The following is a 17837-nucleotide window of genomic DNA, read 5'->3' as shown; positions in this document are numbered from 1 at the left end:
CCTGTCTTCTTCCAATCCAAAATATTGTCCTATTACCTCAACTCTTTCTGAGCACTTGCTTTTAATTCTGAATTCAATGCTTCTGTCATTAATGTTGTTCCAAGCCTGAATAATTATAACAAATTATTCAGATATTTGTCCTCCTTCTTCAGAAAGTTTGCAGCAGCAACTGACAAAGGCATTCTGCTTTTTTCGGTGCGTATCATAACATTGATAGTATGAAGGCTCAAAGTTTGTGAGAAGATCCGCATCCATGAACACCAACTAGCCATGAAATGACATGACCACACACTCAGATGACAAGCAACATGAATTCGACTGGGACAACACTACTATTATAGGACAAGCCAAACAGAGAACAGCCAGGGAATTCCTAGAGGCATGGCACTCATCCACAGATTCAATCAATAAGCACATTGACCTGGACCCAATATACCGGCCACTGCAGCGGACAGCTGGAACTGACAACTGGAAGCGGCAGATTCAAACCACTACAAATGCCGGAGGAAAGATCACAGAAGCGCTTCACAGGAGGCTCCCAAGCACTGAGGATGTCACGTAGACAGGGGACGCAACACAAATTCCCAGCTCGGCGAACAGAACCACAACAAGTCTGAAGGTTGATAAGTCCCCGGGGCCTGATGGTCTACATCCCAGGGTACTGAAGGCTGTGGCTTGAGAAATCGTGGATGCGTTGGTGACTATTTTCCAATGTTCTATAGATTCAGGATCAGTTCCTGCGGATTGGACAGTGGCTAATATTGTCCCACATCTTAAGAAAGGAGGGAGAGAGAAAGCAGGAAATTATAGACCAGTTAGTCTGATCTCAGTGGTGGGAAAATGCTGGAGTCAATTATAAAGGATGAAATTACGACACATCTGGATAGCAGTAACAGGATAGGTCAGAGTCAGCATGGATTTACGAAGGGGAAATCATGCTTGACTAATCTTCTGGCATTTTTTGAGGATGTAACTCTGAAGATGGACAAGAGAGATCCAGTGGATGTAGTGTACCTGGACTTTCAGAAAGCCTTTGATAAAGTCCCACATAGGAGGTTAGTGAGTAAACTTAGGGCACATGGTATTGGGGGCAAAATACTGACTTGGATTGAAAGTTGGTTGGTTGCCAGGAAACAAAGAGTAGTGATAAACGACTCCCTTTCGGAATGGCAGGCGGTGACCAGTGGGGTACCGCAGGGATCAGTGCTGGGACCGCAGCTTTTTACAATATATATTAATGATATAGATGATGGTATTAAAAGTAACATTAGTAAATTTGCTGATGATACAAAGCTGGGTGGCAGGGTGAAATGTGATGACAATGTTAGGAGATTACAGGATGACCTGGACAAGTTAGGTGAGTGGACAGATGCATGGAAGATGCAGTTTAATGTGGATAAATGTGTGGTTATCCACTTTGGTGGCAAGAACAGGAAGGCAGATTACCACCTAAATGGAGTCAAATTAGGTAAAGGGGCAGTACAACGATATCTAGGTGTTCTTGTACATCAGTCAATGAAAGCAAGCATATTGGTACAGCAGGCAGTGAAGAAAGCTAATAGCATGCTGGCCTTCATAACAAGAGGGATTGAGTATAGAAGCAAAGAGGTTCTTCTGCAGCTGTACAGGGCCCTGGTGAGACCACACCTGGAATATTGTTTACAGTTCTGGTCTCCAAATTTGAGGAAAGACATTCTGGCTATTGAGGGAGTACAGTGTAGGTTCACAAGGTCAATTCCTGGAATGGTGGGACTATCTTACGTTGAAAGATTGGAGTGACTGGGCTTATATACCCTTGAGTTTAGAAGACTGAGAGGGGATCTGATTGAGATGTATAAGATTATTAAAGGATTGGACACTCTGGAGGCAGGAAATATGTTTCCGCTGATGGATGAGTTCCGAACCAGAGGACACAGTTTAAAAATAAGGGGTAGGCCATTTAGAGTCATAGAGATGTACAGCATGGAAACAGACCCTTCAGTCCAACCTGTCCATGCTGACCAGATATCCCAACCCAATCTAGTCCCACCTGCCAGCACCCGGCCCATATCCTTCCAAACCCTTCTTATTCATATACTCATCCAAATGCCTCTTAAATGTTGCAATTGTACCCGCCTCCACCACTTCCTCTGGCAGCTCATTCCATACACGTACCACCCTCTGCATGAAAAAGCTGCCCCTTAGGTCTCTTTTATATCTTTCCCTTCTCACCCTAAACCTATGCCCTCTAGTTCTGGACTCCCTGACCCCAGGGAAAAGACTTTGCCTATTTATCCTATCCATGTCCCTCATAATTTTGTAAAACCTCTATAAAGTCACCCCAACCTTGTCCCAATATACCGGCCACTGCAGCGGACAGTAACTGACAACCGGAAACAGCAGAGACAAACCACTATAAATGCCGGAGGAAACATCACAGAAGCGCTTCACAGGAGGCTCCCAAGCACTGAGGATGTCACCTAGACAGGGGACGAAATGTCTGCAACATAAATTCCCAGCTCGGCGAACAGAACCACAACAACTCATAAGGATAGTGGAATCAACGGTTATGGGGATAAGGCAGGAACAGGATACTGATTGAGGATGATCAGACATGATCATAATGAATGGTGGTGCTGGCTCCAAGGGCAGAATGGCCTACTCCTGCACCTATTGTCTATTATTCACCAGAGAAACCTTCATGAGCATTAGTCTCAGCGAGGTTCATTACTCAGTGTTTGTCTGTGGATTTCAAATCCTGGCAGAATCCTCAAATTATGTTGTTATTGTAGACTATATCACCTGTCTCATGTTGCAATCTGACCAGTAATTTCTCTTATTAAGTGTGAGATCCAGGAGCCTTACTAAGAGAAAAAAACTACAAGATTCCACAGTTTATCCCAGAAAATAAATTTCAGTCTGCAATGTTTGAATAGCAATACAATCGAGAAGCAGATGCTGGAGATCAGAGTCGAGAATGTGTTGCTGGAAAAGCATCCGAGGAGCAGGGGAATCGACATTTCAGGCAGGAGCCTTCATCAGGATGAAGAGTCCGGATTCTCCTGCTCCTCGGATGCTGCATGACCTGCTGTGCTTTTCTAGCACCACACACTCTTGAATACAGTGTACAACACATCCTGTACAGCATCTCGAGTGTTGTTAGAGCTGCCCCCAGCCAGGCAAGTGGGGAGTATTCCATCACACTCCTGACTTGTTCCTTGTAGATAGTGGACAAGTTCTGGGGAGTCAGGAGGTGAGTAAGTCACCACAGTATTCCGAGCCTGTGACCGGTTTTTGTAGCCACTGTTTATGTGGTGAGTCCAGCTGAGTTTCTGGTCACGCGCATCACTCAATGGCTTTTTCTGTTTGAAATATTTTCTGAAAGAATCATGCAAGTTTTTAAACAGAGAGGAGTCATCCTGTCCCATGTTACCCATGGTGAGGTCCCTCTCAAGGAGTGTCAGCTGGCTTTTTTTTGTCTGTCAACAGAACAAACTGCAAATACAAACTTTATATTAATCTCTTATGTCAGAACTAGCAGACTCAACTGCGTCAATTACATTAATAGGCCAGAGGAAATGCAGCTCTGTCAGATCATCGTTCCATGGAGACAACGCCTATAATTCGGTTTTTAAAGTAACTTGTGTTTTCTGGCCTGCGACGGTATGTCTGCAAGCTTTTATTATTGACAGAAGGCAGGAGGCTAGCTAGGCATTAATTGAAATTAGACAAAATCAATAAAAAACAATATTGCATCATATTTCTCTTCAAATCTGCCTTACAGCAATTTTATTAGATATTTATAATCCATAACATTCTGCATGTGCATTTAGGGTAGTTCCCATGTCAACAGTCATTTTGAAAGCTTTAACACGTAACATGTTTTATTTAGCAGATATCTGTCACACTAAAGGCAGCACACACCAGATATTATACTGTTTGTTACTGATGCAGAATAATCTTGGAGTAGCAGATAGAAAGAAAGCCAGTTATTGGTTTGAAGTTGGAGTTATAGCTGCCCTTTCTTTAAGCTCAGCATTTTAGAACATACACTCACGGAAACATAGCAAACAGAAGCAGGGGTAGGCCATTCAGCCCATCTCGCCTACTCCACCATTCAATAGGATCATGGCTGATCATCCAACTTAGTTCCCTGTCCCTGCTTTCTCCCCGTCCCTTATAGCGGGAAAAAGATCTGCCACCCTGCCCACTCACCGCATGGCCACATACAAAACCCAGGAGTTGCCTAATGCAACACAGAGATCAAGTCTGACAACACAGACAGAAACTACCCAGAGTGCTCCCGTCTCGGCCAAACAGGCTAACATAAAAACCAGACATGGCCAAGCCCCTAACAGACCAGAGAATACACTCCCTAAAACAGCTTTCACAATCAGCTCCCAGTCCCAGTTAGCACTGCACTCCCAACTGGCAGTTAAACCTCCAAGGTTTTTCAACTTATCGAAAAGACAGGGAGGTGGGCAGAGGGGCCGGGGTTGCCTTGTTAGTTAAGAACAAAATTAAATCTATGGCACTGAATGACATAGCGTCGGATGATGTGGAGTCTGTGTGGGTGGAATTGAGGAACCACAAAGGCAAAAAAAACATAATGGGAGTGATGTACAGACCTCCTAACAGTGGTCAGGACCAGGGGCGCAACATGCACCGGGAAATAGAGAAGGCATGGGAGACTTCAATATGCAGGTGGACTGGGTAAATAATGTTGCCAGTGGATCCAAAGAAAGGGAATTCATGAAATGCTTACAGGATGGCTTTTTGGAACAGCTTGTCATGGAGCCCACAAGGGAGCAAGCTATTCTGGACCTAGTGCTATGTAATGAACCAGACTTTATAAAAGATCTTAAAGTAAGGGAACACTTAGGAAGCAGCAATCATAACATGGTAGAGTTCAGTCTGCAGTTTGAAAGAGAGAAGGCAAAATCGGATGTAATGGTGTTACAGTTAAATAAAGGTAATTATGAGGGCATGAGAGAGGAACTGACAAAAATAGACTGGAAGCAGAGCCTAGCGGGGAAGATAGTAGAGCAAAAATGGCAGGAGTTTGTGGGTATAATTGAGGACACTGTACAGAGGTTCATCCCCAAGAAAAGAAAGATTATCCAGGGAGGGATTAGACAGCCATGGCTGACAAAGGAAGTCAGGAAATGTATTAAAGAAAAAGAGAGATCCTATAAAGTGGCCAAGAGCAGTGGGAAATCAGAAGATTGTGAAGGCTACAAAAACAAACAGAGGATAACAAAGAGAGAAATAAGGAAGGAGAGGATCAAAAATGAAGGTAGGCTAGCCAGTAATATTAGAAATGATAGTAAAAGTTTCTTTCAAAACCTAAGAAACAAATGACAGGCAAAAGTAGACATTGGGCCACTTCAAACTGATGCTGGAAGCCTAGTGATGGGAGATAAGGAAATAGCAGGAGAACTTAACAAGTACTTTGCATCAGTCTTCACAGTGGAAGACATAAGTAATATCCCAACAATTAAAGGGAGTCAGGGGGCTGAGTTGAGTATGGTTGCCATTACAAAAGAGAAAGTGCTAGAAAAGCTAAAAGGACTTATAACTGATAAATCTCCTGGCCCCGATGGGATCGGGAGTCTCACATGGTGTGTTGCCTGCCCGGTGCCAGGGTGCGGGACATCTCCGACCAGCTTGAAAGGATATTGGAGCGGGAGGGGGAGGATCCAGTTGTTGTGGTCCACGATGGTACTAACAACATAGGCAAGACTAGGGTGGAGGACCTGTTTGGGGATTACGAAGCACTAGGAAGGAAATTGAAGCACAGGTCCTCAAGGGTCATAATCTCTGGGTTACTGCCCGAGCCACGTGCCAATTGGCATAGGGACAAGAAAATTAGGCAAGTAAACACGTGGCTAAGGGATTGGTGTGGGAAAGAGGGATTCCACTTCATGGGGCATTGGCATCAGTTTTGGATCAGGGGGGATCTGTCCCGTTGGGACGGTCTCCACCTGAACCGATCAGGTACCAATGTTCTAGCGAAGAGGATAAATAGGGTGGTCAGTAGGACTTTAAACTTCTGAGTTGGGGGGAAGGGAAAGTGAAAGCGACAGGGAGTATGGAGTTAAATGGAAAGATAAGCAGCAGGATGTGTCCAGACGGATTTAAAATTGAGGCAGACTGAGAATGCAGAAAAAAGGAAGGATAACTTAGGACATCATATGACTTCCAATATCTCTAATGATAAGAAAGTTAGCATTAAGGCACTTTACCTGAATGCTCATAGCATTCATAACAAAGCCGATGAACTAATGGCTCAGATCATAGTGAATGATTATGATGTGGTAGGCATCACAGAGACGTGGTTACAGGGGGGTCAGGACTGGCAGTTAAACCTCCAAGGTTTTTCAACTTATCGAAAAGACAGGGAGGTGGGCAGAGGGGGCGGGGTTGCCTTGTTAGTTAAGAACAAAATTAAATCTATGGCACTGAATGACATAGCGTCGGATGATGTGGAGTCTGTGTGGGTGGAATTGAGGAACCACAAAGACAAAAAAAACATAATGGGAGTGATGTACAGACCTCCTAACAGTGGTCAGGACCAGGGGCGCAATATGTACCGGGAAATAGAGAAGGCATGGGAGACTTCAATATGCAGGTGGACTGGGTAAATAATGTTGCTAGTGGATCCAAAGAAAGGGAATTCATGAATGGCTTTTTGGAACAGCTTGTGATGGAGCCCACAAGGGAGCAGGCTATTCTGGACCTAGTGCTTTGCAATGAACCAGACTTTATAGAACATAGAACATAGAAAAATACAGCGCAGTACAGGCCCTTCAGCCCTCGATGTTGCGCCGACCGAAGCCTACCTAACCTACACTAGCCCAATAACCTCCATATGCTTATCCAATGCCCGCTTAAAAGACCATAAAGAGGGAGAGTCCACCACTGTTACTGGCAGGGCATTCCATGAACTCTCAACCCGCTGAGTAAAGAATCTACCCCTAACATCTGTCCTATACCTACCACCCCTTAATTTAAAGCTGTGTCCCCTAGTAACAGCTGACTCCATTAGCGGAAAAAGGTTCTCACTGTCAACTCTATCTAAACCCCTAATCATCTTGTACACCTCTATCAAATCTCCCCTAAACCTTCTTTTCTCCAATGAGAACAGCCCCAAGTGCCTCAGCCTTTCCTCATACGATCTTCCTACCATACCAGGCAACATCCTGGTAAACTTCCTCTGCACTCGTTCCAATGCCTCCACATCCTTCCTATAGTATGGCGACCAAAACTGCACACAATACTCCAGATGAGGCCGCATCAGAGTCTTATACAACTGCAACATGACCTCAGGATTCCGGAACTCAATTCCTCTGCCAATAAAGCCCAGTACACCATATGCCTTCTTCACAGCACGATTTATCTGGGTGGCAACTTTCAGAGATCTGTGTACATGGACACCAAGATCCCTCTGCTCATCCACACTACCAAGTAGCCTACCATTAGCCCAGTAATCCATCTTCTTGTTACTCCTACCAAAGTGAATTACTTCACACTTAGCTACATTGAACTCCATTTGCCACCTTTCTGCCCAGCTCTGCAACTTATCTATATCCCACTGTAACCTGCCACATCCTTCTTCACTGTCCACAACTCCACCGACTTTCGTGTCATCCGCAAACTTGCTCACCCTGCTTTCTAGCCCCTCCTCCAGGTCATTTATAAAAATGACAAACAGCAATGGTCCCAAAACAGACCCTTGTGGAACACATCCGCCACAAGTTCACCTGTACCTCCACACACATCATCTATTGCATCCGCTGCACCCGATGTGGCCTCCTCTATATTGGTGAGACAGGCCGCTTACTTGCGGAACGCTTCAGAGAACACCTCCGGGCCGCCCGAACCAACCAACCCAATCACCCCGTGGCTCAACACTTTAACTCTCCCTCCCACTCCACCGAGGACATGCAGGTCCTTGGACTCCTCCACCGGCAGAACACAACAACACGACGGCTGGAGGAGGAGCGCCTCATCTTCCGCCTGGGAACCCTCCAACCACAAGGTATGAATTCAGATTTCTCCAGTTTCCTCATTTCCCCTCCCCCCACCTTGTCTCAGTCGGTTCCCTCAACTCAGCACCGCCCTCCTAACCTGCAATCTCCTTCCTGACCTCTCCGCCCCCACCCCACTCCGGCCTATCACCCTCACCTTGACCTCCTTCCACCTATCCCACCTCCATCGCCCCTCCCCCTAGTCCCTCCTCCCTACCTTTTATCTTAGCCTGCTTGGCTCTCTCTCTTATTCCTGATGAAGGGCTTATGCTCGAAACGTCGAATTCTCTATTCTTGAGATGCTGCCTGACCTGCTGTGCTTTGACCAGCAACACATTTGCAGCTGTGATCTCCAGCATCTGCAGACCTCATTTTTTTACTTGCACTTCATGATGAACCTTTACCATCAACTACTACCCTCTGTCTCCTTCCAACCAGCCAATTCCTAATCCAAACCTCTAATGCACCCTCAATGCCATACCTCCGTAGTTTTTGCATTAGCCTACCATGGGGTACCTTATCGAACGCCTTGCTAAAATCCATATACACCACATCTACTGCTTTACCCTCGTCCACTTCCTTGGTCACCTTCTCAAAGAACTCAATAAGGTTTGTGAGGCACGACCTGCCCTTCACAAAACCATGCTGACTATAAAAGATCTTAAAGTAAGGGAACCCTTAGGAAGTAGTGACCATAATATGGTAGAGTTCAGTCTAGAGTTTGAAAGAGAGAAGGCAAAATCGGATGTAATGGTGTTACAGTTAAATAAAGGTAATTATGAGGGCATGAGAGAGGAACTGACAAAAATAGACTGGAAGCAGAGCCTAGCGGGGAAGACAGTAGAGCAAAAATGGCAGGAGTTTGTGGGTATAATTGAGGACACTGTACAGAGGTTCATCCCCAAGAAAAGAAAGATTATCCGGGGAGGGATTAGACAACCATGGCTGACAAAGGAAATCAGGAAATGTATCAAAGAAAAAGAGAGATCCTATAAAGTGGCCAAGAGCCGTGGGAAATCAGAAGATTGGGAAGGCTACAAAAACAAACAGAGGATAACAAAGAGTGTAATAAGAAATGAGAGGATCAAATATGAAGGTAGGCTAGCCAGTAATATAAGAAATGATAGTAAAAGTTTCTTTCAGTACATAAGAAACAAACGACAGGCAAAAGTAGACTTTGGGCCACTTCAAACTGATGCAGGAAGCCTAGTGATGGGAGATAAGGAAATAGCAGGAGAACTTAACAAGTACTTTGCGTCAGTTTTCACAGTGAAAGACATGAGTAATATCCCAACAATTAAGGGAGTCAGGGGGCTGAGTTGAGTATGGTTGCCATTACAAAAGAGATAGTGCTAGCAAAGTTAAAAGTCTTAAAATTGATAAATCTCCTGGCCCCGATGGGATACACCCTAGAGTTCTGAGAGAGGTGGCTGAGGAAATAGCGGAGGCATTGGTTGAGATCTTTCAAGAGTCACTGGAGTCAGGAAAGGTCCCGGATGATTGGAAGATAACGGTTGTAACCCCCTTGTTCAAGAAAAGATCAAGACAAAAGATGGAAAATTATAGGCCAATTAGCCTAACCTCGGTTGTTGGTAAAATTCTAGAATCCATCATTAAGGATGAGGTTTCTAAATTCTTAGAAGAGCAGAGTCTGATTAGAACAAGTCAACATGGATTTAGTAGGGGGAGCTGCAAATGTGTTGCTGGTCAAAGCACAGCAGGTTAGGCAGCATCTCAGGAATAGAGAATTCGACGTTTCGAGCATAAGCCCTTCATCAGGAAAGGTCATGCCTGACAAACCTGTTGGAATTCTTTGAAGAGGTGACAAGTAGGTTAGACCAGGGAAACCCAGTGGATGTGGCCTATCTAGACTTTCAAAAGGCCTTTGATAAGGTGCCACACGGGAGGCTGCTGAGCAAGGTGAGGGGCCATGGTGTTTGAGGTGAGCTGCTGGGATGGATTGAGGATTGGCTGTCTGACAGAAGGCAGAGAGTTGAGATAAAAGGTTTGTGTTCGGAATGGCAGCCGGTGACAAGCGGTGTCCCACAGGGTTCAGTGTTGGGGCCACAGCTGTTCACATTATATATTAATGATTTGGATGAAGGGACTGGGGGCATTCTAGTGACGTTTGCCGATGATATGAAGTTAGGTGGACAGGCAGGTAGTACTGAGGAAGTGGGGAGGCTACAGAAGGATCTAGACAGTTTGGGAGAGTGGTCCAGGAAATGGCTGATGGAATTCAACGTGAGCAAATGTGAGGTCTTACACTTTGGCAAAAAGAATAAAAGCATAGACTACTTTCTAAACGGTGAGAAAATTCGTAAAGCCAAAGTACAAAGGGATCTGGGAGTGCTAGTCGAGGATTCTCTAAAGATAAACATGCAGGTTGAGTCCGTGATTAAGAAAGTGAATGCAATGTTGTCATTTATCTCAAGAGGGTTGGAATATAAAAGCACCGTTGTGCTACTGAGACTTTATAAAGCTCTGGCTAGGCCCCATTTGGAGTACTGTGTCCAGTTTTGGTCCCCACACCTCAGGAGGGACATACTGGCACTGGAACGTGTCCAGCGGAGATTCACATGGATGATCTCTGGAATGGTAGGTCTAACATACGAGGAACGGCTGAGGATCCTGGAATTGTATGCATTGGAGTTTAGAAGATTAAGGGGAGATTTAATAGAAACTTACAAAAGGAAAGGGTGGACGCTTGGAAATTGTTTCTGTTAGGCGAGGAGACTAGGACCCATGGACACAGCCTTAGAATTAGAGGGGGTCAATTCAGAACAGAAATGCGGAGGCATTTCTTCAGCCAGAGAGTGGTGGGCCTGTGGAATTCATTGCCGCAGAGCGCAGTGGAGGCCGGGACGCTAAATGTCTTCAAGGCAGAGATTGATAGATTCTTGATGTCACGAGGAATTAAGGGCTACGGGGAGAATGCTGGTAAGTGGAGTTGAAATGCCCATCACCATGATTGAATGGCGGAGTGGACTCGATGGGCCGAATGGCCTTACTTCCACTCCTATGTCTTATGGTCTTATGGTCTTAACACACTAAGGGCAGGCTCCTTTCCCATTGAAAGCGGTACCGCATAAACAAAGAGGCAGACGGAGAGACCCTGGAAGACTTCACTCGCAGGAGGAAGACAATGGACAGACCTGGATGTCAGGAGAAGGGACATTTACACATAGTTACACAGACGGGAAATACAATGAAGAATCCTCTAGAAGGCATTCTCACCCTCTCACAGCTCGATGGCTGGAATCTCCTGTGTCATTTATAAATGAATTGCTACAGCCGGATGTTTGATTAACTTCCACACAGTTTATTCTTGTTTTAATCTCTTTACAATTTTCCCCATTGTACTGTAACTGTTTTGCAATGAGCACCTTGGTGTTGTATCCCTATAAACACGCCTGTACCTTCTGTTCTGCGAAGAGAGTATTTGGCCACCTGTGCGGAGGATCAGTTCACAGTCAGCCTCGTCAATTTCTCTTCCGTGATATTGCTTTGTCTAATAAACTGCTTGTTAATTTCACCACGATCCTTGTTTGTGGTCTCTGATCCATTGAACTGAATTTGTCCGGCAGTTTCATCACCTTAACCTGAAGAACCATATGTAACTCCTGATGAAGGCTGGGGTTATAATTGGCTGTTCATGGTGAAAATGAACCATTCTTTGTTGATCTTCCCAATGAGCAGTAAGAATGGAAAGCCACTTGCTGAGGGAGCATCTCCATTGGGTTCATTATCCCTGTTAATGTATTGGTCCTGGGTCAGTATTTAACAATCACGTTGGTCATGGGGGAATCACGGATAGCTGAGCACACACTCAGACCAGGGGCCATATACACACACACATCCACATGTACATAGATACATACTGAGGCTGTAGGGACGGGGCAGTCTGGTGGTAATATCACTGCTGATGTAATCCCCACCCCTGGGAGCATGGGGTCAAATCCCAGCACACCAGTTAGTCAAATGTGAACTGAATAATGTTTACATACAAGGGCGATTGGACAAGGCTTGGGACCAATTCCAGTTGGTTACCACCTGTCCAGAGGCTTTTTCACCAGTGCTCACATCTGCTGTCTCTGGCTGGGCTAACTCCAGTAGATCACAGCAACTAATCTGCTCTTTTCTTCCGCAGGGTGACTCAGGAGGAAAATGGCTGTGATGCCGGGAGTCAGTGTTGAGTTCCCATTGACCAAACAAAGTCTGATCCAACACAAAGCCCAGCAGGAGATGCAGAAATGGACAGAGCATCATGAGAAGGAAGGGCTATTGTTTGGGGAAAGTGCAGGGCCTGGGAGAGAGGGGTAAACGTCACGCCTTACTAAGGGGATGGTGGACTCAGGCAGGCAGTGTGACCAATCAGGTCAAGGTCATCCCTGTAGTCAAGAGAGAGGATCCATGTGGAGCTGTTACTCTGGTCCCAGGTTGTTCCTTTCCCTGCTAATTGGTACATGAGTGGCTGCAGTCCCTGTCAGCAGTGAGCAGGTCTCACTGATGGTTAACGGGAACCCAGTGTCGCCCTGCCAGACTGAGGTCTGGATGTTCCAGGGAATCAGATCTCGGGGGTTACTCTTGGTTTGCTGTTGGATTATTGCATACTGATTGGTCTGGACTGGACTGAAAGGGGAACAGACTGCAAGTCAGGGTGGGGGCTGTGGGGGGTGGGTGCTAAGGAGTAGGCTGCAAAAGAGAGAGAACGGTTTTAAATCTCTCAACAAAAGAATATTCACCCAGCCGGGAGTCAGGAAATCTTGAAGTCGATGGGATAATGAATTCCTTGCAAATGAATGTGGGTCCTCCAGCTTAAAGCCGCATCTGTTCATCAGCCACTCCTGGCATTCTACAGGGATGTGTGTTTCATTAACACCAATTCGCTAAGACACCAAGAATGAATTAGGGACACTTTCTAAAGCATGACCTTTAAAGTGTGTATTGCTTATAATGTGATTCCAGCCCCGTTAGTTTAAATGGTGCTGTTATGACAAAATTTTCATATAACACGGGACTACACAAGAAGAGAACTACCGTGTTATAGCAGAGCTGACTGTCTCTGGGGAAAATGTAGTGGATGCTATTGTAACAAACAACATAGGAATCTTTAACTTTATCTCAAGATTGAGACCTGAGGTGTGATTAAAGGGAAAGGTTAAGCTGTCTGGTTAAAATGTTCCAGTTTGTTTTTTCTGATGTAACTGAAGACATCAAGTAATGACCTCACAAATCTTCAGAAGGTGAGTCGAGGGGTTTTTTTCTTGGTAGAGGATTCTTTCAATGATTTTGAAAAATCTTTTTATTGCTGACTTTGCCTGTTTTGTCTCAATTTAAATGCCATGGCATCCAATAAATGGATGCTTGTGCTTTCAGTTTAGTGGAAGAATGATCATGGAGGAAATTGATGAATTTTTCTGTTTAAATCCAGATACCATATATATATATATAAAACATAGGGGAACATAAATACTAAAAATATCATCTATAATATGACTATCATCAGGTAAATTGGTGAGAGTGGAAAAGATTCCATTAAAAATCATAAACTGGCTCCTGAGAAAATCATCAGAAAAAGTATTTTAACATGATTTGGAGATGCCGGTGTTGGACTGGGGTGTACAAAGTTAAAAATCACACAACACCAGGTTATAGTCCAACAGGTTTAATTGGAAGCACATTAGCTTTCGGAGCGACGTTCCTTCATCAGGTGATAGTGGAGGGCTCAATCGTAACACAGAATTTATAGCAAATATTTAGTGTAATGTAACTGAGATTATACATTGAAAAATTGATTGTCTGTTAAGCCTTTCATCTGTTAGAATACAGTGATAGTTTCACTTCTTTCATGTGTAAATCACAAAACCCTTTTTTTAAAGTTACATTCTCGGGTTAGCTGTTAACAATGGTGATAGGTAGACAATATGTTGAAGGTGTTATCCCCCTGTGTTCTCTGTCTATGACCTGATGTTTAGATTGATTCTAATCTAAAAAGTGAGATAACAAGTTTTACATAAATTCATGCAGTTTTTGAGCTCAGAGTTCTAAATGAATGTTTGCAGTTTTTGAGCAAAGTACAATGTAACTCTGCAAGTACAAATTCACCCCACAAAATATGTGTGTGCATGTGGGTCTTTGTCTGTCTGTCTGTCTGGGGTGGGGTTTGGGAGTGTGAGAAAGTGTGTGTGTGTGTGTGTGTGTGTAGTGAGTGCAGAGTGTCTGTGAGGGGATGCATGTGGGAGTGTGTGTGTCTATAAGGGTGTGTGTGGGTGTCTGTGTGCGCGTCTGTGTGTGCCTGTGTCCGTGTGTATCTGAGAGTGCGTGTGTGTAGGAATATCTGTGTGCGTGTGTACTGCAATGGTGATCACCTGTAATGTGTCATGAACCCAAGGTCCTGGTTGAGGCCCTCCCTATGGGTACCGAACTTAGCTATCAGCCTCTGCTCGGCCACTTTCCTCTGCTGCCTGTCCCAAAGTCCACCTTGGAGGATGATCACCCGAAGGTCCGAGGCTGAATATCCTGGACCACTGAAGTGTTCCCCAACTGGGAGGGAACCCTCTTGTCTGTTGATTGTTGTGCGGTGCCCATTCATCCATTGTCGTAGCCTTTGCTCGGTTTCCCCAATGTACCATGCTCCGGGCATCCTTGCCTGCAACGTATAAGATAGACAACGTTAGCTGAGTCACATGAGTACCTGCCATGTACAAGGTGGGAGTGTTCCCACGCATAATAGTGGTATCTATGTCCACACTCAGACATGTCTTGCAGCATCCACCGTGACAGGGTTGTATGGAGTTGTCCTGAGAGCCGGGCAGTTTGCTACAAACAGCGATCTGTTTGAGGTCTGGCGGTTGTTTACAGGCAAGGAGTGGAGGTGTGGGGAAGGTCTGGTGAGGTGCTCATCCTCATTGATAATGTGTTGCAGGTCACGGAGAAGATGGCGTAATTTTGCAGCTGCTGGGAAGTACTGAACAATGAAGGGTACCCTGTCAGTTGCAGCACGTTTCTGTCTCCTGAGGAGGTCATTACGGTTCCTTGCTGTGGCATGTCGGAACTGGCGGTCGATGAGTTGAGCATCGTACCCCGTTCTTGTGAGGGCAACCTTGAGTGCTTCCACGTGTCCGTCACGTTCCTCCTCATCTGAGCAGATCCGGTGTATGCATAGGGCTTGTCCATAGGGAATGGCTGTTTTAATATGTTTTGGGTGGAAGCTGGAGAAGTGTAGCATTGTGAGGTTGTCAGTGGGTTTGCGGTAGAGTGTGGTGCTGAGGTGTCCGTCCTTGATGGAGACGCACGTGTCCAAGAATGAAACAGACAGTCGAGAGTAGTCCATGGTGAGTTTGATGGTGGGATGAAACTTGTTGACATCACTGTGTAGTTTTATCAGTGACTCCTCGCTATGGGTCCAGAGGAAGAAAATATCGTCAATGTACCTGGTGTACAATGTTGGTTGGAGATTCTGCATAGAGAAGAAAACTTGTTCGAACCTGTGCATAAAAATGTTGGCATATTGAGCTGCAAATTTGGTCCCCATGGCTGTTCCGTGTGTCTGGATGAAGAACTGGTTGTCAAAGGTGAAGACGTTGTGATCGAGGATAAAGTGGATGAGTTGTAGGATGGTGTTTGGAGACTGGCAGTTGTTGGTGTTGAGTACTGAGGCTGTTGCTGCGATGCCATCCTTGTGGGGGGTGCTGGTGTAGAGTACGGAAACGTCCATTGTGACGAGGAATGTTCCCGGTTCGACTGGTCCATGGGTGCTGAGTTTCTGTAAGAAATCCGTAGTGTCGGGACAGAAGTTAGAGATCCCCGTACAATAGGTTTCAAGATGCCTTCCACATAGCCGGAGAGATTCTCACATAGAGTCCCATTGCCCGACACGATGGGACGTCCCTGTGTGTTGGCTTTGTGTACCTTTGGAAGGCAGTAGAAGTCGCCTACATGAGAAGGACGTGGGATGAGGGTGCATAGGGAACTCTGAAGGACTAGATCCAAAGTTCTGATCAGTGTGTTTAATTCTCGGGTGTGTTCTTTGGTCGGAATAGCTGGTAGTTGCCTGTAGTGTTCCTGGTTCTTTGGTTGTCGGTACACTTCCTTGCAGTAATCTGTTCTATTCTGAATCCTCCTAAGGAGGAGCCATTGTCATTCAGAATAGAACAGAATCTATTGTTGTTCAGTATTTCCCAGGGGCTGAAAAATTACGCCATGTTCTTCATGACCTGCAACACATTATCAATGAGGATGAGCACCTCGCCAAGACCTTCCCCACACCTCCACTACTTGCCTTTAAACAACCGCCAAACCTCAAACAGATCATTGTTCGTAGCAAACTGCCCGGCTCTCAGGACAACTCCATACAACCCTGTCACGGTGGACGCTGCAAGACGTGTCAGAGTGTGGACATAGATACCATTATTACGCGTGGGAACACCTCCCACCTTGTACACGGCAGGTACTCGTGTGACTCAGCCAACATTGTCTATCTTATACGTTGCAGGCAAGGATGCCCGGAGCATGGTACATTGGGGAAACCGAGCAAAGGTTACGTCAACGGACGAATGGGCACCGCACAACAATCAACAGACAGGAGGGTTCCCTCCCAGTTGGGGAACACTTCAGTGATCCAGGACATTCAGCCTCGGACCTTCGGGTGACCATCCTCCAAGGTGGACTTCGGGACAGGCAGCAGAGGAAAGTGGCCGAGCAGAGGCTGATAGCTAAGTTCGGTCCCCATAGGGAGGGCCTCAACGGGACCTTGGGTTCACGTCACATTACAGGTGATCACCATTGCACTGCACACACCCACAGATACTCCTACACACACACACATACGGACACAGGCACACACAGACGCGCACACAGACACCCACACACACCCTTATAGACACACACACTCCCACAATCACACATGCACCCCCTCTCAGACACTCTGCACTCATTACACACACACACACACACACACACACACACACACATGCACACATATATTTTGTGGGGTGAATTTGTACTTGCAGAGTTACATTGTACTTTGCTCAAAAACTGCATATATTCATGTAGAATTCTGAGCTCAAAAACTGCATGAATTTATGTAAAACTCTGTTATCTCACTTTTTAGATTAGAATCAATCTAAACATCAGGTCATAGACAGAGAACACAGGGGGCCAACACCATCAACATATTGTCTAGCTATCACCATTGTTAACAGCTAACCTGAGAATGCAACTTTAAAGAAAAGGTTTTGTGATTTACACATGAAAGAAGTGAAGCTATCACTGTATTCTAACAGATGAAAGGCTTAACAGACAATCAATTTTTCAATGTATAATTTCAGTTACATCACACTGTAAACTTTTGCTATCAATTCTGTGTTAGGATTGAGCCCTCCACTATTACCTGATGAAGGAGCGTTGCTCCAAAAGCTAGTGTGCTTCCAATTAAACCTGTTGGACTATAACCTGGTGTTGTGTGGTTTTTATTTTAACATAAGGCAAGATAAGAAGCTGTTAACCTATGAACAACCGAGCTGCAAGTAAATGTCTGCCAAAGTCATGGTTGTGAAATGTGTCATATGAAACCTACACTTTCAATGGTCTTTATAACTGAAGACACTGTGGACAAAAACAGCGGATTTTAGCTGAATTAATCATAAGCCAGTTTGACTCCACAGTAACGACAGTTTCGAATTGTGGGGACCAGGTTTGTAACTGGCTCCCGGTTTGAAGATTGCAGAGAAACTGAGGCTGTTCTCTTTAAAGTCAGGAGACCTGATGAGATTGAATAAGATATATAAAACTGTGAAGGATTTAGACAGAATGAATAAAACTGCT

Source organism: Hemiscyllium ocellatum, chromosome 22, assembly GCF_020745735.1.
Source record: "Hemiscyllium ocellatum isolate sHemOce1 chromosome 22, sHemOce1.pat.X.cur, whole genome shotgun sequence".
In the NCBI taxonomy this organism is placed as follows: domain Eukaryota; kingdom Metazoa; phylum Chordata; class Chondrichthyes; order Orectolobiformes; family Hemiscylliidae; genus Hemiscyllium; species Hemiscyllium ocellatum.
The sequence above is the reverse complement of the archived record's forward strand: the minus strand, read 5'-3'. Positions refer to the sequence as shown.